The sequence below is a fragment of the Cloeon dipterum genome, chromosome 3 (genome assembly GCF_949628265.1).
Source record: "Cloeon dipterum chromosome 3, ieCloDipt1.1, whole genome shotgun sequence".
Lineage (NCBI taxonomy): Eukaryota > Metazoa > Arthropoda > Insecta > Ephemeroptera > Baetidae > Cloeon > Cloeon dipterum.
Window position 1 is genome coordinate 649,622 of NC_088788.1, and position 22,921 is coordinate 672,542.

The 22,921-nt window shown below is 40.4% G+C and overlaps 1 long non-coding RNA gene across 1 annotated transcript; it reads right to left on the bottom strand.

Annotated features, from left to right (window-relative positions):
• Positions 1–21,104: 21,104 nt before the first annotated feature.
• On the bottom strand, positions 21,105–21,492 carry LOC135938412 (uncharacterized). Its single transcript, XR_010574653.1, has 2 exons — positions 21,270–21,492; positions 21,105–21,140 (listed from the first exon to the last, which is right to left on the bottom strand). It is a non-coding gene; the product is annotated as an uncharacterized LOC135938412 (long non-coding RNA).
• Positions 21,493–22,921: the final 1,429 nt, after the last annotated feature.

Sequence of the window (22,921 nt, forward strand, 5' to 3'; positions counted from 1 at the left end):
TTTCCCCGTTTAGTTCATAAAGGAGAATTAGATAATTAAGCAATTATCAACAAATATAATTCCAATAAGTGTTAAAACAAGAGTATGAGTTTGAGCTAAAAATTTAAAAAATTCAACTATTTTTTTATTATGATTTGGAAAATTAGAAAAGGTATTCCAAATTGGTCCCATTACAAGTCTGAACTTAGTAGAAAATTTCATAGAGACGGGTTTTTATTTAAAGAATTCTACTTCAAAACTAAAAGAAATTTTCCCTAAGTCGCTATTTTTGGAACTCGAAATCTCGGGTTCTAACTATCAGAATTGTAAAAACTACTCACCGCTGGACTCGTTTAGACCTACCCTGACCATCAGCTGATGGGTTTAGAGGCACTTACCCATCACCCCTTAGTTGCAATACTTCATCCCCCCCCCCTCGAAATAAGTAGAACATTTTTTATCTCTGGAATTTAAATTGATTTGAATAAAATTTTAAAATACTTTTCTTTTTTAGTTTGAAATAAGGGATAAGGTGATTATTTAGATGGAATTTTGGATAGCTTAAAATATTTTTCATCCCAGAGGTAATATGATAAAAATTTTACTATCAAAATTGGAGTAATGGGGTTGAAAGGGGGTATGAATAAGCACCCCCTTAACACTTTGGCTAGTTATTGGAGGCCAAGACCAATCTAACGGTGGGTAGTTGTTGCAATTCTGATTGTTATAGAACCAAAGATTTGGTGGATCAATAAACCAAAAATGTCGAAAAATTTCATGTTTATTTTAAAATTTTGAAGTGGAATTTCTTGAAAATTAAAATTAACACCACTCTGAAAATTAAGAAATTTTCAGCACTTTTTTTTTATTCAGGCCATAGCTATTTTTATTATTATTTATTAGTTATTAGAAGAAAATAAAAAAACCGGAAAATTTTTTGACAAATAAAAATCCTGTCCGGTCCTCTTCCGGATGAAATATTTCCGGTTCCGTTTGAAAAACCGGAACAGGACAAGATTCCGGTTTCCGGTTACGGTTTCTTGTCTTGGAATACGCTCTAGTATGAATCGTATTCAATCGTGGGAAAGTACTCTGGATATTTTGACAAAAAATCAGCGATGTTGATGCGCTCATAACACGTTACACATTGCTATAGTTTTTGCTGTTAATTTGTTGCGTTGCTTTGTATAATATTAAATATTGCACATTTTATGCGTGAACTAGTTTTCGCAATATTTTTAAGTAAAAACCGCCAAAATTTGGCTCTTAAACAAATATAAATATGATCAGTCTTCAACAGCAAAAGAAATATGTGCATATGCAAATGTGGGATTTCGTCTTAATGTCAAGCTCTAATTTAAATAAAAAAAACTGAATTAATTGCAATTAAAAAAAGAACAGAATTGTTGTTATTGGTTTTATATTTCTATTTTCGTTCTGCGCCTTCACACATGATGATATATATTAGTTTTTATTGCATGCCTAACGATAACGAGCAGTGGGGCGCACCTGCTGAAATCGCGCGCGGTCTCCATTTTTTATCCGGCTGTAAATTAATAGCTCGCGCGGAAGGCAATAAAGAGCAGCGCGAGTCCGAAAATGTGCAATTTGATTATTTTTGGAAACTTTCGATTTTTTTTAATTTTTCAAGTTGGACACTTGGGAAATCGCGCGCAGCACAAAAACGGCTTGCACGAAAGGTTTTATTTTTTCACGAAAAGTTAATGAAGACTTGAGCTAAAGTTTCGCAATCTTGAAAATTTTTCGCTCGATATTTTTCCTTTTCCCATGAAGTCAAGTGAATTTTTAATGGAATTTTCCGGAAAATTCGAAGGCGGAGGAAAAATTTTTCCCCATGAAGAAGATTGCAAATTTTATCAGCTTTCAGAATCTGTGCTTATTTTTGCTCTCAGACCCATAGGTGTCGAGCTGCAATGCCAAACACAGACCCCTTATGAAAATGGTCAATTTTGGTCTGATTTTCAATAACCAAAATTTTTTTCTGCTCAGCACTTTATTTTGTGCCCTCAACCCGAATTTCACGTTTTTGTGTCAAAATTTATGACATTTGACCGCCTATACGAAATGCGTTCCTCGGTTGGTAACGAAAAGTCGGGTTTTGGTCGAATTTTCTTAACAATCTAAAAAACTCTGAACAATTTCAAGTTTTCAACCTCAAATTTGGTCTTTGCGGAAACTTTCACCCTGAAAACATGTGCGACACGACACTTTTTGTCGACTTTGACGTCGACCGTCATATCCCGTCAGCCACGCCACCCTATACCCTAAAAAAACACCCCTTTTGCGTGACGATTTTAAACCCTGGACTGTAACCGATCTTCCGCAGGTCGCGCAACCTTATGACTGTTTCTACGCGGCGCCGAAGTTATGCACTTCGCCATAACGAGCGGCGCCGTCATCATTGTTTATCGGTCAATTGTTTAAGGCATCCAACAATTTAAATAATTTTCAATTATTGCCCAGTGTATCATTCCACTTTAATATGTATGCGTCGTGAGTGCAAGTTAGAGCACTGTGCGGTGTCAATTTTCATTACCATGGTAACCGCATTTTTTTAAATCAAAAACCGCAACCGCACCACAACCGCATCGGTCTTGACCAAACCGCAGTTGCGGTAACCGCAAAATTACCGCGAAACCGCAATTTATTTAATGTATTAGAACAAAATAGTTTTGTTTTGGCAAGGCTTTAAATTTCAATATTTCTGCGTGCAACTCCAAATCTCGGGTTTTAACCATCATAATTGCAAAAACTTCCGACCATTAGACTCGTCTTGACCTCCCCAGAGCAGCTGAAGGGTTTAGGGGTTCTTAACCTCCACCGCTATACTTGGAACCCCTCGAAAATGAATAACATTTTATAGCTCTGGAAAATGTTATTAATTTACATTTTATTAAAAAAATAGTTTTGGTTGAACGGACGGGGTGGTAATTCAGTAGGAATATAGGAAGATTTTAAATGTTTTGAAGCCAAGTCGATGCAAATGGAAGCATGTTACTTTTTTTATTAAAATTGTAGCAATGGGGTTGAAAGGGGATGAGGGTAAGCTCCCCCTAAACACTTTGCCTGTTTAGTGGAGGTCAAGACGAGTCTATCGGTGGGAAATTTTTGCAATTCTTATGCTTAGAACCTGAGATTCGGAGGTTCATAGAACCCAAAAAGTGGAGAAATGTCATTTATATTAATTTATGAAATAATTATCAAGATATACTAAAAATAACGTCATTCTGAAAAATTTGGCCTCGTTTTTTTATTGCGGGCACACATTTAAGTGGCTCTTGATCCGAACAACTTGTCCACTAAAAGAAACCCATAATTATATTGAATTTATGATGCATCAATAACGTTGTAGTAGTTGATTGTCTTGATAATAGATTTAACACGTAATTTATTTAAAGCAGATTTTTAAAATGTTTGTATTATTATTATTATAAAATGCCTATTTCCAGATATTACAACAGCGTTATACACATCTATTGTTCTATCTTCCTTGAAGACATTTGGACCATGTTTTGCAGCGTTCCCTTGAAAATTGATATTGTTTTTAATGATTTTAATTCTAATTTTATAATTTGCTTCCTGGAAAATGCAAAAAATCGCGGTATTTAATCCGACTTCTTAAAAAAATTCTGCATTTTTGCGCATTTCAAACTTGGCGAACCTTGACTTAATACTAATACATTTAAAAAATAGTCGCATGTAATTTTTAAAATGGTAAATTTTGATTCTTAAGATTTGCGGTTTTTTGCGGTTCCACCGCAACCGCAAAACCAAAACCGCAACCGCAAAATTATAACCGCATCTGCGGTTGTGGTGTGCGGTTTGCGGTTTTTTTTACCACAACCGCAACCGCACAGTGCTCTAGCGGCCGGTCAGAAAGTATGGTCGAGTCATTTTTGCACTTTCCCTTTTATGCGAAAATTGTCAAGCCTGGAAATAAGGCGCATATGTGGTTTACTTTTTATCAATAGGGCTGTGAATTTTAAATGGTTTTTTGGCCAAAATAGTCGACTGTTTTTAGACTGTTTCTAAGAGCAAGTTAGTCAGTTTTAGATGGTTTTTGTCAATTTAGACGGTTTTAATTATCATTGTTTCCTTCGTTTTTATATATATTTCATGAAATTCGTGTTTAACTAATGTATTATAATTGTATTTTTCAGAGCCAACTTACAGATAAATTTAGTTTGACAATTGATTGAAAAGGATAATCACTGGTAGTTTTTAGTTAAATCGAGTGGTTTCATTAGAAAATAATGGTACAATTGGACGGGATTGCACCCTATGGTATTGAAGCTGTCTGGTCACATTTAAATTTAAATGATCTCATTAAATTATTAAGTGTCAAATATAGATTTTTAAAAAGGCCCTCGGCGTTGATAAAAGAATGCGTTCCTAGATTGGTTTATGAATTTGTACATAAAGATTTATTTGTAAAAGAGTTAAAATCATAATTCTCACTCTCTTGCACTGAAGCTTTTGACAAGTTTGTAAATAATATATGAATATTAAAAAGCAAAATATTGTTCCTAAATTCTATGATACACCTGCTATGTTAGATGCCAATTGAAAAAACCAAATTGTAAAGATCGTTCCATGTAAACAAGATATTTTCTTGTCATGGTTATCATTTTCTTGTTTACACAAATACTTGTTTTCACCTGTTACTGATAAATGTAAGTCTAGATTCTGTAATGCTGATATGCAGGCCCGGACTAGGTAATCGGGCGCACCGGGCGAAACCCCGGTGGGCCCGCCCCGACCGCGCGCTCAATATGGCCAAGACTTGAGACTGTCAAGCGGCCCGCGTTTGTGGCTGTCGCGGTCCATATTTTATTTACTGGCTTTTTTGTGTCGGGAGTGGGGCTGGAGGCAACACAACCTCTTATCGTTCAACTCTTTGTTTAAGCTAACACAATTTTAAAATCAAAGGAATAATAATAAATAAATCGAAAAATTAAGTTTCCACTTCGTTACGCTTTTTGCATACCCACCGGCCCACCGCTTTGGCCGTTCGGCACGCTCCTCATTAAATTTATTTTATCATATTTTTGTTACCATCTAAAACTGACTAACTTGCTCTTAGAAACAGTCTAAAAACAGTCGACTATTTTGGCCAAAAAACCATCTAAAATTCACAGCCCTATTGATAAAAAGTAAACCACATATGCGCCTTATTTCCAGGCTTGACAATTTTCGCATAAAAGGGAAAGTGCAAAAATGACTCGACCATACTTTCTGACCGGCCGCACACATTTCGTGCAGTACCGCGGCGCACGCTCCAAGCCAACAGAAGTCGGGGGTATAGTACAAAAGGCAACGTGCTGGGCAGGCCTTGACTGGCACCAAATTTTTTACCGGGGACTGTTCATTTTCGCTGCCAGACCGAGCCACCGCGGCCCACTACCACCCCTCCCCCCAGATTTGAAGATGTAAAAAACCGATACAGTTGAAATATTCCATTTTTTCTGAACTCTACCTTCCCGTCCCGACGTCGAAGCAAGCCGGCTGCATACTTTCCTGACACTGCGCGCGATTCAAAGAGCAAGCGAGCCAGCGCCGAGAGACAGAGAATAGTGTTGCGGCTCAGGGAAGTAGGTGAGCTAAACACATTCCGTCGTGTGTGCTAAACAACTGGCTAATTTGGATACTTTTGCTGTTATTGGTGAGTTGCATACGACTGTCTGAAGGTGTCACCGTCCCAAACGCGAGATTTCAGGGCTTCAGTGTTCATTACCCTTACCCCGACCTGCGACCCTTGGCAGGTGGCGAGTGATTTGTCCGAAGTCATTAAGTCATAATTTTTGGAATGCGGGTAGTTGGGACCCGAGTTTTGGAGGTTGGAAATTCGAAACGGTCGGTGCTGAATAAAGAAATTAAATATAACAGATAATTCGAGCACCCGACCGACAAGACTTGGTCTCTGATTGTCAGAGGTTCAGAGCAATAAATATTTTTGTCCGATTATAACCTTTTTTACCTTTTGTTCAAATAAGTAGGACATCAATTTTTTTCTTCAAATTTTATTAAATATTCGACTTCCAATTAAAAATAGAAACGTATTCTAGAGCACTCTCATCAGCCAGCCTGGCAAAATTTTGGTTAGCCAATTTGGTTTTAGTTCGCCATGAGGCACGCAAGCCGCAGGTCAAAATTTCGAAAATGGTAAAAAAGAAGTTTCAGCTCCTTGGGCCGTTTGTTGGCATATTTCTCTAATCCAAATGTAATAAAAACGCAGCCCAAATAATGCATTCAACAGTTTCCACGCTAGTTTAAAACACGCAAAGCGAATTATTCACTCTCGAAGTGGGTGCCGCCGAGTCCTAGTGCCTGATCAAGCTCTCGGTTTAATTTTTATTCCTGTGTGCACAGACAGAAAAATCAAGGATATGGTAGTTTCTCCCGTCTGCTCATTCCCCCCCAAAAAATATGATAGTATATATTTAACGAGGAGCGGGCCGAACGGCCAAAGCGGTGGCCCGGTGGGCATGCAACAAGCGTAACGAAAATGAAAATTTATTTTTAGATTTTTTTATGTATTTAAAATTTTTCCTTTGATTTTGAAATTATTTTAGCCAAAACAAAGAATTGAATAATATGCCCGTGAAAAATTACATATAAAATATTAAAAAAAGCTCAAAAACCCATGAGTCAACAAAAAGTAATAGAGTCAAAAGTATTAAAATAAAGTAAAACGGATTAATAAAGTTATAAAGATAAATAATAATTGCCAAAACCCCGTTGTTCCCTCTCCATATAGGGCATTTATTCAATAATATTACCATGTGGTGTTGAAAACCGCATAAAACAGGTAAATACCGCAAAAAAACCACGCACTTGAAGTTTGGGAATGTCCCCGGGAGATACCCAGCCCTGTCAATTTGCACAGTGAATATAATAAATATTTTTGTGGCAGCGACAATTATTATTTGTGCTCGCCGCGAAGCCGTTTAGGAAAGAGTGGCAGGGCATTAGGGTTGTTGCGCGGGACGTTTGCTGAAGCGGCCGCCGCGGCGCACACGCCACCCACGCCACACGCACATGGCTGCCGTGGGTTGTTAAATAAACCATTTTAAAGGCTGTTTTACGGGTTTGTTTGAATTGTAAGTGAGTTAAAAATAATGTAAAAAGGTACTTACCCCTGACTGTCGGCACAAAAGCGGGTGCATTTACGTTTAAACTCATTATTCCAATTTTTAATTGAATAAAGGTAGTTTATAATACGGGAGAGCCGCTGTTGCTTCTGCCGCCGCGCGTCTATCAATGACGCGCACAGCGGTCGAAATGCAGGCCTCCCCCTCTTTTTCCAGCGTCTGCAGCACTAACAAAGCAACATTGCAGTGACTCTACAAGCGGAGAGAAACGTCGCTGCTGCGGGGAGAGCACTAAACAGTGCCTCTCAATTTTATTTTAACCGTGCGCTTTTATTTAACACGCAGTACGGCCAGTGCTGAACATGGATTTTCCTTTCAAGTTACTTTTTCATCCGGGATCCGGGATTTTTAAAACTAATATAAAAAATGAAAAATTGGAAATATAAGGGATTATTTTTTTATTTTACTTCTCAACAAAGAGTTTCCCTAAAAAGTTTCGCGCGCTGTTGGACAGATGTCGACCAGAGGAATCGAAATTTGAAAATTAGGTCAAAGGCGGGGAAAATTTTGAATTTTTTTACCTTTTTCACTATCCTAAAATTAGAAAAAAATGATTTTCGATAAACAATTAAAATAATTTTGAATTGTCACCAATTGAAAGGAAATAACTGCATCGCGCAGAGCAGAAAATCAAAATTTGGCGAAATTCTCTCGAGGCCGGGATATAAAAATATCTTGCTGTAATGTTTATATTGTTTATCTTATGTTATGAATTTGGCAAGAATAAACAACAATAATAATAATTGGAGCAATGGGGTTGAAAGGTGATGTGAATAAGCACCCCCTTAACACTTTGGCTAGTTAGTGGAGGCCAAGACGAGTCTAACGGTGGGTATTTGTTGCAATTATGATTTAAATTGGATTTGTAGGAGAAAAAAACAGCAACAAAAATAGAAAAATTTCATGTTTATTTTAAAAATTTGAAGTGGAATTACACGAAAATTAAAATTAACAACACTGAAAATTATTTTTAACAAAGATAAAAATAAATCAATCATTTTACGCATTTAACACTAATTACGTGTTCGCCAATTTTGCTATTGCCTCAATTACAAGTGATTGTAACATGCTATCCACCGAGGAAGCTGCCTTCAATGCACCAGTTATATTAACCCTTAAGTGTTCGAAGCCGCCAACACATGGCGCCACCGTATACTTTAGTCATGAATTTTACTTTAAGACATTTTTTCCGCTGCGATTTCAAACTCAATCCTGCCACTGTGCATTTTTTACTAAATATGCTTTCTTATTTGACGTGCTGAAAACCAAAATCGGTTACACCAATAGCCGTAGAATCGTGAAAAACCTTTTTTCTTTTTTTTTAAAATAAAAATTCACCTGTTCCGACGATTTTACGGTGAATGGCAGGACTGATTTTTTGGTTTTCAGCACGTCAAAAGAGAGCGAAGTGAAAAATGCACAGTAGCTAGATTGAGTCTAAAATCGCAGAGTAAATTTATTACGATAATATGCTGTGGCGCCATCTGTTGGTGGCTTCAAACAACTGGTGAATTTAAACCGAAACATTTGAATTATCGGGTGCGGGGGAGTGTGCCGCGGTTGCTCCGTGGGCCGTGAAAATCAACAGTCCATGGTAAAAAAAAATTTGGTGCCAGAGTCCTGGCCTGCTTGAAGTGTATCGAAATCCACCGATCGCCTATGGTTTAAGCTCGTCAGACGCCCAAAAAACACAACCACGTTTTGTAATAGAACATACATTTTTTCAGTGATACTTTTGAGGTGGTAGGTAGTGCTTTGCGCGGGTACAAATTTTCAACCCAAACCCGCACCGAACCCGCTTATTTCGTACCGCACCCAAACCGCACCCATATCTTTTTCAAAATTTGAACCCGCACCCGCACCAACCCGCACTACGCCAACCCGCACCCGCAATCCGCCATATTGGATTTGCAAAATCTGGACCCGCACCCGCGGGTTTGGTGCGGGTTTGCGGGTTCAACCCTCAAACCCGCGACCCGCGCAAAGCACTACATAACAGCGCGGAACGCTGTCGATGAAACAAGTCCCTTCTAGCCGTTTTCCGTGTTGCTTTTATTAAAATCAAAATTGAAAAAATTAGTGGATAAACTAGGATAAACGTAAACGTAGCAATTTTGTCCCTGCCAGGCTTGCAGGTATGTAATTTTATTTCTTTGATTTACACAAAACTCGTTACTTTTCATCTTTTCTTTTCCTCAATGTATACACGTGTATGTGCCGGAGGAAATCGAAAATTGACGATTTTTTTCGAAACGCGGACCCAAAATGTATAGCCATTAGTTCAACCCAATGCGGAAAACATACGCGCATTTGCATACCATCAAATTTAGGAATTTTTTGAGCCAGTAGAAAAATTTTAAGTCGATTTTTTTGGGTTTTTGAGTGCTGCCGTTCATCAGTCCCTTACGAAGCGTAGAGCCAAACGCTGACGGAAGGATCCAAATACAATGACACCCCCCTTGGCAAGTCTTCAGATCTTGATGAAAATCGTTTGAGGTGTTGCCCTAGGAGACCTAAGTTGGACCCTAAATTATTAGATGAAAATTACTAAAATTGCCCATTTTGCTTACAGTGGTTTGTTCAGTTAATGGGGAGGGGGGGGGGGGAGTTCGCGGAATCAGACGCGCGCGCCATCGAGCGGCGAGCACCACAGGTTCAAAATTTGAGATTTTTGAAAAAGGCGATGGTTTTGGTGATTTGTGATTTGTAACTTGGATTCTGTTTGTGCCGTTTGTGGTAAACAGAAAAATTGTATATCCCAAATAATCAACGTTTGACGCCCAACAACTGCTCCACGATTACTAACTTCGTAGGTCAAAGGTCAAGGTTACTAACTTGGGGTCAAATAGTATTGAACTTATGCAACCTGAGCTGCATTTGGGGATTTACTGCTGCATAAGTTCCAGTCATCCCTTGTATTTATAAAAGTCAAAAGTTAACAGAAAAAAATCCAGGGGCAGGGGGTGCAGTTGTCGTTCAGGAGATCTCAACTGCGTTTATTGCTAATGCTACTTCTACTCCACTACTACGAGCTCAAACGTCACGGAGAGTGGCGCGATGCCATGCGGCCAGCGAGTGCGGCACAAAAAGCGCGCGATAGTGCTGCATGAGCAGGGTTCCGAAAAACCCGGGCTTTTTACATTTTGCCCGACCCACCTGGGTTTTATTGGGGGGTAATATGGGTTTTTTTGGAGGTTTTTGGGTTTTTCTGGGTTTTTTAAATTTGCTATTCTCTGCATTTTTTCAAGAAACGAAGAAATTTAAAGAGGAATGATACTGCAAAAGCCTGGAAAATGCTTGCTGCCAATGCATAACCTCGCCCCTTATGATTCAGTTAAAGTCTAAATTGACCTAAGAAGCGCTGTAATTTTTTTGAGAAAATTGGCTGGAAAGTTACCGTGCTTTTCAAATGGTGGGGGCTGTCTCCTTACTTGAAATCCGATTTAATTTCAAAACCAAGAGTTTCCCCAATAAGTGACATACACAATTGGACAGATCTTGACGAGAGGAATCTGAATATGCCAAGAAAATATGTTCAAGCACTCGAAATTTTGGGGAAAATTGGCAAAATTTGTATTTTTACTGTAGAAACGTCTTTTTTACTATTGCAAATTGTTGAACAAATTGTTTATCGATCAATTGTTTATGGCATCCAACAATTCAAATAATTTTCAATTGTTGCCCAGTATCATTCCACTTTAATCCTCATGCCTGGGACTTGCCAATTTTTCAACATGCAGCAATACTTTTAGAGCTATTTCATTTGCGGATGATATTGTGCTGACCAGTGAGACACTGAGTGATTTGTGCATTGCATGTATGGCTGTAAAGGAATACTTAAAAAGTAGAAGTCTTCAGTTAAACTTAGATGAATGTAAGACAATGAAATTTAGAAATAAGGGACGCGGTCGTTATGCATTGAATGAGAAAATTGAATTATAAGGTGTGAATGTGGATTTTGTCCCAGAATTTTGTTATTTGGGTGTTATGTTTCAAGTATCAGGAGTATCCTTTGGTAGGCATGTGGAGAAACGAGCGAGGGCAGCACTTAATTTTTCAAAAATCGATTTTTTTGTAACACTGCATATCTTCATTTTTAATCATCAGAATCGCAAAAACTAAACAAAATGACCTAGACCCGACTTCCCCGTAAGCTGAATGATTTAGAGGTGCTTACCCTTCTCTAGCCCAAAGTTGCAATACTTCATCCCCCTCGAAAAAGAAAAACATTTCTTATGCTCTGCCATGGATTTTTGTATTAATTAACATTTATTTTAAAAGTATTTTTCTGTTTAAGTTTCGAAAGAAAAGATTTAAAGATGCACTAAAATATTTTAAAGCCCTGAGGAAGCAAGCTAAAATTTTTTGTATTCACAAATATACAAATGGGGTTGAAAGGGGATGTTGATAAGCACCCCCAAATACTTTTGCTGGTTAGTGGAGGTCGAGACGAGTCGAATGGTGGGTATTTTTTGCAATTCTGATGGTTTAGAACCAAAGATTTGGAGGTGCAAACCCAAAAATTTCGAAAAATGTTATGATTTTTTAATTTTTTAAGTGGAGTTTCTCGATACCAAGTAATGACAACACTAAAATTTAATACATTTTTAGCCCACTTTTTTGCTGCGGGACAAAACAATTTTTATTATTTAAAAAAGAATGAAAAACCGGAAAAGTCTTTTGGCTTATTGAAAATCCGGTCCTGTCCTGTTCCGGTTAAAATCTTTCCGGTTCCGTGTGAAAAACCTGAAAAGGACAGGATTCCGGTTTCCAGTTTCGGTTTCCTGTCTTGGGATACGCTCTAGTGTAGATGAAATGGATAAAGTGACGTTAAAATTCATAAAAAATTACCTATTCTGGCCTTAATTTGGAAAAATCTGATATGTGAGTCAGGTTGCGTTGTTAAAATATAGGTGTTTTGCTCAAAATTCACTCTTGGCAGAGGTTATTCAGAGCAATAAATATTTGTCATCAAATTTTTGTCAGATTAATATCTAACCTATTTTACCTTTTGAACGAATCAGTAAAACATAGGTTTTTTTCTTGAATATTATTTAAATATTCGAATTCGAAATAAAAATAGAAATGCATGCTAGAGCACTCCAATCAGCCAGCCTCGCAAAATCTTGGCCAGCCGCTTTGGTTTTAGCTCACCAGGCACACAAGCCGCCGGTCAAAAATTCAAAAATGGAAAAAGAAGCTTCAGATACTTGGGCCGTTTATTGGCCTATTTTTATCAAAATCTAATAAAAATGCAGTCCAAATAATGCATTCAATAGTTTCCGTTAGTTTAAAACACGCAAAGCGCAAAGAGAATTTAGTTCTCTCGAAGTGGGGGTGTCGTGACACGACTCGGCCTGATTTGCCCCAACATGCGCCTGCACTCTGCAGACCTAAGGCGCAGCGCGTGGCCGCCGGACGCTCCGGCCGCTACCCAAGAACCACACCGTTTTATGTATAAAATTGGTCTTTCTTTATTTTTCCTTAAACGATTAACGAGCACTGTTTAACCTAAAGTAGCTTGGGCGCCCCAAACTGAAATTTTCCCATCTCTGGCTGGCACGTGACACCCCAAGCGGCGTCACACCACCCCCCGAGCTTCGAGGCGGCTTTCGCCGGCTCGGTCCGCAGACGGTTTCCTGGCCTCTGCCGAGCAGCGCATCTCTCCTGCGCCTCTTGCCCCTCTTTTGCCTTGCCAGTCACAGTAAGAATTTATCTTTTATTTTCAAAGTCTCGTCCGCGTAACTTAACTTCAGTAACGTAATTATTATTTCGCGATTGAAAGTCTTCTTCTCTCTGTTAGAGTCACTCTGAATAATAAACCAACAACCTATATAGTTTTTAAGCCCAAATCTCCGCTGTTTGTCTTTCTCTTGACCAGCCATATAATTAAAGGAATACTTAAACGATAAAGGAACCTGAATATTTCATCATTAATTAAAGGCTCACTTAAGGAGCAGCCTTTTTCTGTCTCAAAGCTCATCGAACAATATTTAAAGCTATTTAAAGTGATATTACCGCGGCATGTCCTGATTATTCTCGGCTTGTCGCCTCGCGTGGCTCTCGACGCTGAATAATTAAGATTGGCTCCGGGACTTATCAATTGTTTACAACTAAATCTCAGTTCGACTGATCTTGTTTGGGCCCTCCTGGCCGATGAAGGAATTAGAGAAAAATAGTAAGAATTAATTATCAATAACTGAGACACGATTGATCGTGAGAGGCAGCCGCCGCGACGATGAGTTAGAGGGATGGCTCGGCGGCAGCGAGAAGGCTCGGCGAGGCCAAGGCCGCTCCACTAATCATGTATTTTGGTATAGCTGGTGTCGCAGATATTCGCAACAGGGGGCCGCCGATCCCTAGTACCTGATCAAGTTCCCAGTTTAATTTCTTTTCCAGTATGGAAAGACGGAAAAATGGAGGATATGATGCATTTTCCCCGTTTACTCATTCCTCAACAAAAATAACATAAAATGAATTTAATGAGGAGTGGGCCGGTGGATATACGACAAGCGTAACGAAAGTACAAACTTTAATTTTTTTTATTATAGAATAATTTTAGCCAAAACAAAGAATTGAATTATAATAGCTTGTGTTGCCTCCAGCCCCAGTCTCAACACAGAAAAGCCACTAAAATATATGGGCCGCGACAGCCACAAACGCGGGCCGCTTGACACCTTGACAGTCAAGTCTTAGCATTATTGGGCGGTCCGGGCGGCCCACTTTGGCAGCGGCCCACCGGGGTTTTGCCCGGTGCGCCCGATTACCAGTCCGGACCTGTTGCCATATCAAACCCACTTTAAAAATATAGCAATTTATAAGCTTTGGCTTTGTTGTGCTAATTTTGCACTTGATTTAAAAATTATTTTGTTCTCTTTTCAAATAAGCGACGGGGTAGTAATTAAGAAGGAGTTTTGGATAATTTAAAGTATTTTTAAGCCCAAAGGAAGCATTCTTAAATATTTTTTATCGAAATTGTAGCAATGGGGTTGAAAGGGGATGTGGGTAATCACCCCGTAAATACTTTAGCTGCTTAGGGAAGGTCGAGACGAGTCTAACGGTGGTTAGTTTTTGCAATTCTGATGGTTAAAGCTTGAGATTTTGGAGTTTAAAATGTTGGCACAACACAAAAATCACTATAATTTCATGACTTTTCGAATTTTGCACACTCGAAATCTCGAGTTCTAACTCTAACCATTCAAATTGTTAATATTGACACCATTGGACTCATCTCCACCCTCCACCTCCCCTGACCAGCTAATGGGTTTAGGGGTGCTTTCTTTCCACCCCTAATTATAAGTGGCAATACATTAAAAAACCTTCAAAAAAAGTAAAAACTCAAAACTAATGTATTAATTTGTGTTTTTACTTTTAAAAAATATTTGTCAGTATTAATTTTAAAATAAGGGATGTAGTGATAGTTAAGAAGTAGTGTTGGGTAATTTAAACTATGTTAAAGCCCAGAGGAAGCATGCTAAAATATTTTTTTTTTCAAAATTAAAGCAATGGGGTTAAAAGGGAATTAGGGTTATCACCCCCTAAACACTTTGGCTGGTTAGTGGAGGTTGGGCCAAGTCTAACGGTGGGTAGTTTATGCATTTCTGATGGTTAGAACCCGAGAGTTAGAGTTGCAAAGAACGCGGCGAAAAATCGAAAATTTTTGTATTTTTTTATTGTTCAAAAATTTGGAAGAACAATTTCTCAAAACCAAAAAAAAAACAACGCTGAAATTTTCAGTCTGGGTGTTTGTGTACCCAGATCGCGGGGCGCACAACGAGACGTGCTATTTTAATGAATTGAGTTAATCAAGTGTCGGCGGGCGGCCAGTCTCGCGGCCGGTCCGGTGGCACTTGAATGTGCCAGTGTATAACAGTGTATAAATTAGTGAAGCGGAGTAAAAAGTGGGCTGGGCTGTAGCATTCGTCGGCTTTTTCTCCCTATGCTGGCCATGCAAAATGCCCTCGCGCAGTCGCCTCCCAAAGCACTCTCGATGCGCGAAAACAATTTTTCGTTGGTACCAATGGATAGCTGAAGATTTGCACTTCAACATGTGTGAAAACCAAAATCGAAAAAATGAACAGGTTTTGAGAAGTCGGCGAATACATTTCATGCTCTTTCGCGCGAGAAGGCTCGGTCTCGTGACTCGGGAGAGCGCGCTGATTGGTTGCTGGTTGCGCCTACTTTTTGAGACACAGCACAGGCTCGGCAGTGACATCATAATTACCATTTCGATATTTTTATATTTTTCAGTGTAAACACGACGCACATAATCAGATTATAAGTTTGCCTTGGGCAGGGTACAAAAATACAGGGCACGGTCGTGCCGTGTACAAAATTAGAGCCGAAAATCTGACTGAATAATATGTAAACACTGCCGAGACTGTGTTGTGACTGAAAAAGAAGGCGCGACCAGCAACCAATCAGCGCGCTCGCCCGAGTCACGTGACCGAGCCTTCTCGCGCGAAAGAGCATGAAATGTATTCGCCGACTTCTCAAAACCTGTTCATTTTTTCGATTTCGGTTTTGACACATGTTGAAGTGCAAATCTTCAGCTATCCATTGGTACCAACGAAAAATTGTTTTCGCGCATCGAGAGTGCTTTGGGAGGCGATTGCGCGAGGACATTTTGCATGGCCAGCATAGGGAAAAAAGCCGACGAATGCTACAGCCCAGCCCACTTTTTACTCAGCTTCACTTATTTATACACTTTACGGTGGCCGGCCCGGCGGCCCACTTGGGCCGCGGCCCACCGGGGCATTGCCCGATTCGCCCGATGGGCTATCCGGGCCTGATGCCGCGGCGGAGGCTGTAATTTAAAAGTGGCGTCCTCGGCGGAATCAGTGCACTCAACGGCAACGACAAAGCTCCTAATGGATGCCGCGGGCCACCGTTAAATAAACGCTTTTAAAGGTTGTTTTACGCGTTTATTTGAATTGTAAGTGGGTTAGAAATATTATAGCAAGAAACTTACCCCTGATTGTGGGCACAAAATCGGGAGCGTTTACGTTTAGACTCATTTTTCCAATTTTTAATTGAAAAAAGCAGTTGAATCTTGAGAGAAACGCTGTTGCTTTTACCACCTCGTGCGTCAGTGTTGGCTATGGCGGAAGGCGTCGGGATGCCAATAGTCTCTCTCCCCCTCTTTCTCGCGCATGTCCACCACAAAGCAAGCAGCATTGAAGGGACTCAAAAAGCGGAGACAAACATCGCTGCTGCGGGGAGAGCTCTAAACAGTGCCTCTCAATTTTATTTCAACTGTGCGCTGTTATTTAAAATGCAGTACGGTCAGTACTGAACATGGATTTTCCTTTCAAGTTACTTTTTTCCGGGATTTTTAAAACTAATATAAAAAATGAAAAATTGGAAATGTAAGGGATTATTTTTTTATTTTACTTCTCAACAAAGAGTTTCCTTTAAAGGTACCGCGCGCTGTTGGACAAATGTCGACCAGAGGAATCGAAATTTGCCGAGAAAATGAGGTGAAAAGCAGGGAAAATTTTGAATTTTTTAATTATTCTAAATTTAAGAACAAATCGATTAATAATTCAAATAATTTTCAACTGTCACCAGTAGAAAGGAAAAAACTGCATCGCGCAGAGAAGAAAATAAAAATTTGGCGCAATGCACTCGGGGTCTGAGATGAAACAACAAATGCGGCGCAGCGACAATTTTTTGTTTAGGGAGGCACAGCGCTAGAGTCTTTGCCGCGTTAACCAGCGTCACCCACCCACCCACCCACCCACCCACCCACCCCCCGGCTTATGCCGCCGGCAGGTGCAGGTGCGTTCGGTTGTGAGTATTAGACGGGGTCCCCTTACCCCACCGCCACCGCCTGCTCCGCTGCCAGAAAACACTGGGTCCGCCGCAGGAGTACAGGACTACACGTGTGCGTGCGTGCTTTTTCGTGTGTAAATTTTCGAGTGCACCGACTTACGCGCTGCGAGTGCCATTTTATTTATATGCTGTTCGGACATTGCTGAACATGGATTTTCCTTTCAAAATATTTGTTATCTGGGATTTTTTTTAAACTAATAAAAAATTAAATATTAGAAATAAGAGATAATTTTTTATTTTTAAATGGTTTTAGCAACCCTTTTAAGAAATCTTGAATTATTTTACAGTAGTAGTGTCGATTGACCAGTTGCATAAACCCTTAGTGCGCGAAGCCGCCAACCGATGGCGCAACCACAGACTTTCTTAAAAGTTTTGTTTTAAGCGGTTTTAAGGCATTTCTGCTGCGATTTCAGACTCAATCTAGCTATTTTGCTTTTTTTAATTAATTTGCTTTTTTTGACGTGCTGAAAACCAAAATCGGTTCAGCCATTCGCCGTAGAAACGTTGGAAAATATTTTTTTATTTCAAAAAATAGTTTTTTACGACTCTACGGCGATTGGCTGAACCGATTTTGGTTTTCAGAACGTCAAAAGAAAGCATATTAATTGAAGAATGCACAGTAGCTAGATTGACTCTCAAATCACAGCGGAGGTGCCTTAAAATCGAAAGTCTTCGGTGGCGCCATCTGTTTCCGATCTCTATCTGTGTATATATCTCGTGATTCAATTTTTTAGAAATAAAATTAACCTAAAAAATTTGCTAAAAATTATTTTTCCTAATTAAAATTAATTTAAATAAACTAGAATATGGTAATTTCACCCCCCCCCCCCCTATACGTCTCGACTTTTTCCGCGCGACCGAGGATTCGCCCCCCGGCAACACCGGGGTGCACGGCCGCCTCGAGTTGCGGGCGTCCCCGTGACGTGCGGCAACCCTAGGGTGCGCGGCCGCCTCGAGTTCGGGGCGTCCCCGTGACAGGTGGCAACCCTAGGGTGCGCGGCCGCCTCGACTTCGAGTGGTCCCCACTGCGTGTGGCAACCCTAGGGAGCGAGACCGCCATGGGTTCGGGCCGTCCCCGTGGCGTGCGGCACCCTTTGGGAGCGCGGCCGACTTAAGTTGGGTCCGGCCGTGTGGTGTCTGGCAACCCAAGAGTGCGCGGCCGCCTTGAGTTTTAATTTTAATGCTGCCATTGCTGCTGGCAAAACTGTCCCTCGTCCCGCTGCAGTTTGTCCCTGTCCCGAAAGTCAAAATTCGTCCCGTCCCTCAGGGAATCCCTCAGGGACGGGACGGGAATCCCGTAATCCAGAACTTCTGGAGTAGCCAAAAAATTTAACAATGGAAATGGTTCACAATATTTAAATGAATTTATTTATTTTTGAACTGGTTTATATTTTTGTGTATTCTCACACTTTGTCAAATACATTCATATGTCATTAAAAAGTTACAAAAAGGCAACACACGCCTTTCGACTTTCGAAACCCCTGTCCAGAGGGAGTGAGCTGGAGTGAGCTCAGACATTAATATATAAAATTTGGTCAAATTGATTTAGCAAATGGAAAAATACAAAAAGTACACCGTCAAAAGTTGACCGTCTTTGTCTGTTTCCTCGGCATGGTGCGAATTCCAAAATTTGAACGGCCAATATAAATATAAATGTTCATCAAAGTTGTTATTTTACATTTATTTATCATGGTGATCTAGGGAATACAACAATGACAATGGCTTAAACAAGGTGATTAATGGCGCCGGGGGGGCGTTCCCCTTGATAGAGATTTGCTCCTCCTGCTTCCCGCTGATAAATTCGCAAAATCCGACCATTCTGAAAGAATCCGCTCTTTTTGCAAGTGGCGAAGTTTGGAAAAAGTCGAAATCGAGAGTTTAATGGCTATTAGCGGCGAGTTATACCCAAGTGTTGCTGTGTTCCGCGCTCCAAATGGCTCAACAATGCGAACTCCCGAAATGGCGGGAAGTGTGGCATAGCGAGGATTGATTGGCCGCTCAGTCGCCTGCAGTACACCAGTGGCGGCGCTGGTGTCGCGCAGACGCTACAAATAGCGCAGTCGAGGGAGATGACGAGAGAACTGGCAACAACGCCTCTGGTGTAGCGGAGGGCCGCGAGGCAGGAGAGCAAACGAGCGAGCGTGCACGCGCGCAAGTGAGCTGGATTTTAGCTCCTTGGATGCGGCAGCCATTCGGCCAGCGCTGCCACCGACAATAACCAAAATGACACCGACTAAAATATTATGAAATTTGATGCGTTTTGCAGTAGTGCGTTCTTCGGGAGCAAATTTTTCTCCCTGGCAGTCCCGGTCCCGAACAAATGTTTCCAGTTACCGGAATTTCCTGGTGCCCTTACCAAATATTTTTCCCGGGAATTCCCGCTCCCGATTTCCCGCCAAAAATTATAAAATCTAAAGTAGACACCATGTGCGTTGATAACTTATAAGTTAATTAATTAATTCTTAGCTCGCATATTTACAAATGCAAACTTGTTCGTTCACTCTCTGCTGCTTCCATTCAGCTCGATCCATTATTTCAACGGATGCATTCAACTCTCCCTTCTCATTGCCAAAGTGAATAATATAAAATAATATAACTGTATTCCCCTTTAAATTCGTATATTTCATCACCGAATCCATTTAGAAAAAATCTTGGTTAAACATTTTAAAAAGATGATTTCTAATTTTATTTTATTTAAAAAGGCGAGAATATTATGAACAACACGCAGAGAAAGAAAATTTTACCGTCTTTCCATTAGGTTTTTATCGTTGTTTGGGTTATTTAATACTTGCCTTGCCGATGCGTGTTGTCAATAAACGTGTTTTTTTTTTGCTCTTTTAATCCCTGTCCGAGGACCGGAGGAGCGGGAAGGGCGCGCACTGCACTAGCACGAATGCTGAAACCCTGGTCCCAATAACACCGCGAACGGATAACATGGGCGCCCAGCCCACTCAAGGGCCACTTGCCTCCGCACCGAGGACTGCATTGAAACGCTAGACATTTGTCCCGTGAAGCCGAATCACGCATGCTGGAAAGGTGCAAGCCAGCCCGTTGAGCAATTTGAGCATTTCGAGTGACTAAACTAACCACTTTTTGCCATTTCTGACATTGGGTAGCCAGTATCAGATCTCCGAACAGCTCAAATACCTCACATTGCTTTGACACTCCTGAGAGTGCCGCTGAACAATGCGAGCCAACGATGTCGGGGCAATCAAAAATTTTCCGCACATGCGGTTCTTATTGGGGGCAATAATTCATCCCCGAAATTGCGGAGAACGCTCGGCGGCACAAACACGCGCGCGCGCGCACACAAAAATTTACATTCAGAAAAGGCCGGCGCGACTTGCGGCGGCGGCAGCGGCAGCGGCGAATTCAGCAAAATCAACGGCGTAATTTATTGCACGGCCGGACAAAGAGAAGCTAATTGAATATTCCGAGGATACATTTTGCGTGCATTAATGAGAATTAATTCGATTATTGTCGGCGGAGCGCGCGGAATTAAAGAAGAAACCGAAACTGTCAGTCAAATGGTGCGCGCTGCCCTCATTTATTTGCCATTTATTTATTATCAGGACTGGTTTGTCTTAAGGGAGGAGCCTTGCTGGCTTTTGTTTTATTCCATCAGAGCCAGAGTGGCGTCCGTGTGGTTTCTCACACCGGCGCGTGACGAGAATCCCTGATTTTCGTGCGAACCCCCTGGAACACATAGAGCAAGCGAAAAGAGAGCCCGCAAAATCTTTTAAGTTTGCTCTCCTGCTTGAGCTACCGTCGACAAGGGTGGACTTTTCGTGTCTTAATTAGTCTGAAAGCTTGTTTGTCAATTTTCAGACATAAAAAAATTCAGAGCTTCAAAGACAACATTAAAAAATTAAAATAAAATGCGTGTATTATGGCCCCTTAATTTATTTATCCTTTAAAACTAAAAATTATATTTTACATAATTTTGGAAGAGCTGGATTGCAGCGTGTTGTGTACATTTCCAAGAAAATCAAACAGAAAATTGAAAATAGTTAAATTCTGTTTCTATTACGGTAATTTACTGCATAATTCGCACATTGTTAGATAAATCGCGACGAGAGTGTGGGGTACTCGGTTCGAGCCAAAAGGAAATGCATCTGGTTCCTTTGTAGACGTAGATTTAATCCATAATTAAGACTGTAAAGTTTTACATAATAAATATTCACAATAAAATCTCAAAGGAAAGTCAATATATAAACAATTAATTAACGCATCAATATGCGAGTCGAGAATAACAATAATTATCACAGTGAATAATATTCTTACCCCGGTAAAGTCTTCGGGTCTAACATTTACAGTAAGGTAATTTACTTCTCGCTTTTGCGGCTCCTGGCCAGGGAGCGTGAGAGTAGCACATGACCGTATGCGTGCGTAGGTGAGCGGTCAGTGAAGGTGGATTATACAGGGTAAATGAGCAAAGCTTATCATACAGTTACAAGTGACATCTAAAGGTTACAAACTAAGTTATTGCGAGTGTGAGCGGGAACCGCTACAAGAGGAATCGAAATTATGCTGGAAAACGTTTACAAGCCGTTGATTTTGTCGAGGAACTTTGCAAAATTTGAAAATCTAATTTTATTTTTGCACATTATTGGTATATCCCCCAAATTTATATTTTTTGTTCATGGAATTATTAAAAAAAAAACGCCTTCCAGCCGTGAATAACGATTGAATGCACTCATTTAGCTTCCCGATTTTACTAAATAATTACATTTCCTCAATGATAATACACTTTTTCCGCCCGACAAATCAAAATTACAATAAAGAAACCTCTGAAATATACACCTTTCCTGTCCTTGGACAGCCTTTTTGCATAAAGCGGCAATAACTTTCAAATAATCCGATTGAATATTTGGTCTTGTTCTATTTCAATCGTCTTAATTTACAATTACAATCTAAAAAATTAGCCGTTCGAGAGTGTCAGCCCGTCTGAAATCCATTTGAATACATTTCGTAATCAGAGATAAATAAATTGAAATGGAAATAAAAAGCAAGAGTTGAAGAAACGATTGATGGCTTTGTACCCAAAGCAGACACGGTACTTTTCGTTTTGCTGTCTTAAGCGGAGCGGCTAACTAACTAAAAGTAAAGCATTTAGCCGGCACACACGTCGAGTCACACACACATACACATGTGTGGGGGCCGGGCTGCTAATACGTAAGCCGAATCAATTGTCAACTAAACACCAACTTCCTGCGCCTTTCCTCTGCCCGGCACAAATTAAATAATGACGTTTCTAATCTGGATCAGAAGCGTGATTGCGCTCGGCAAGGAACGAACGAATTATATACACAACTCGCAAAAGGGATGACTCTATAGAGGCATATCGTGGGAAAAGTTGAAATTCCTAATATTCGAATATTCTTCCCTAAAGAATGAACCACTCAGGACAAAAGCCTGTGATGCTGGGAAAGGTACATGGGTCAATCTTTTGTACAGAATTCCATTCCGGAACAATTGATGCACAAATGACATGCAGCCGTGTCCCATGCGAGTGGTTTTTGCTGTTTCCAGCAGCGCGGAAGCCAATTTTCTGTCGCCAACGCACCTTTTGTGTATCATGCTGGAAATTCCATTTTCAGCCGCGGTGAGAAAATTATCCGAAATCAATTTTTCATTGCAACTGATGGCGGAATTGAATAAATTATCGCGCTCGCGAGCCTCTTTGTCGGCGGCGCCATTTTTCATCACAAGTGCGCGCCGGCTATAATGTCGGCACTTTATGGTTAATAAACGAGTCATGAATTAATCAAACGGCAGGTAAAAGAGGTGTCACCTCGTCATGTTTTAAAAATCCCACACTCTCACGCCGTACGCCCTCTCCATGCATGAATTGCCGGCGGCGATGAACTCTCTCCCGCACATATATGTGTGCTGCAGACGCGGAAACTGCTGCTGATGTTTTGTATAATAACTTT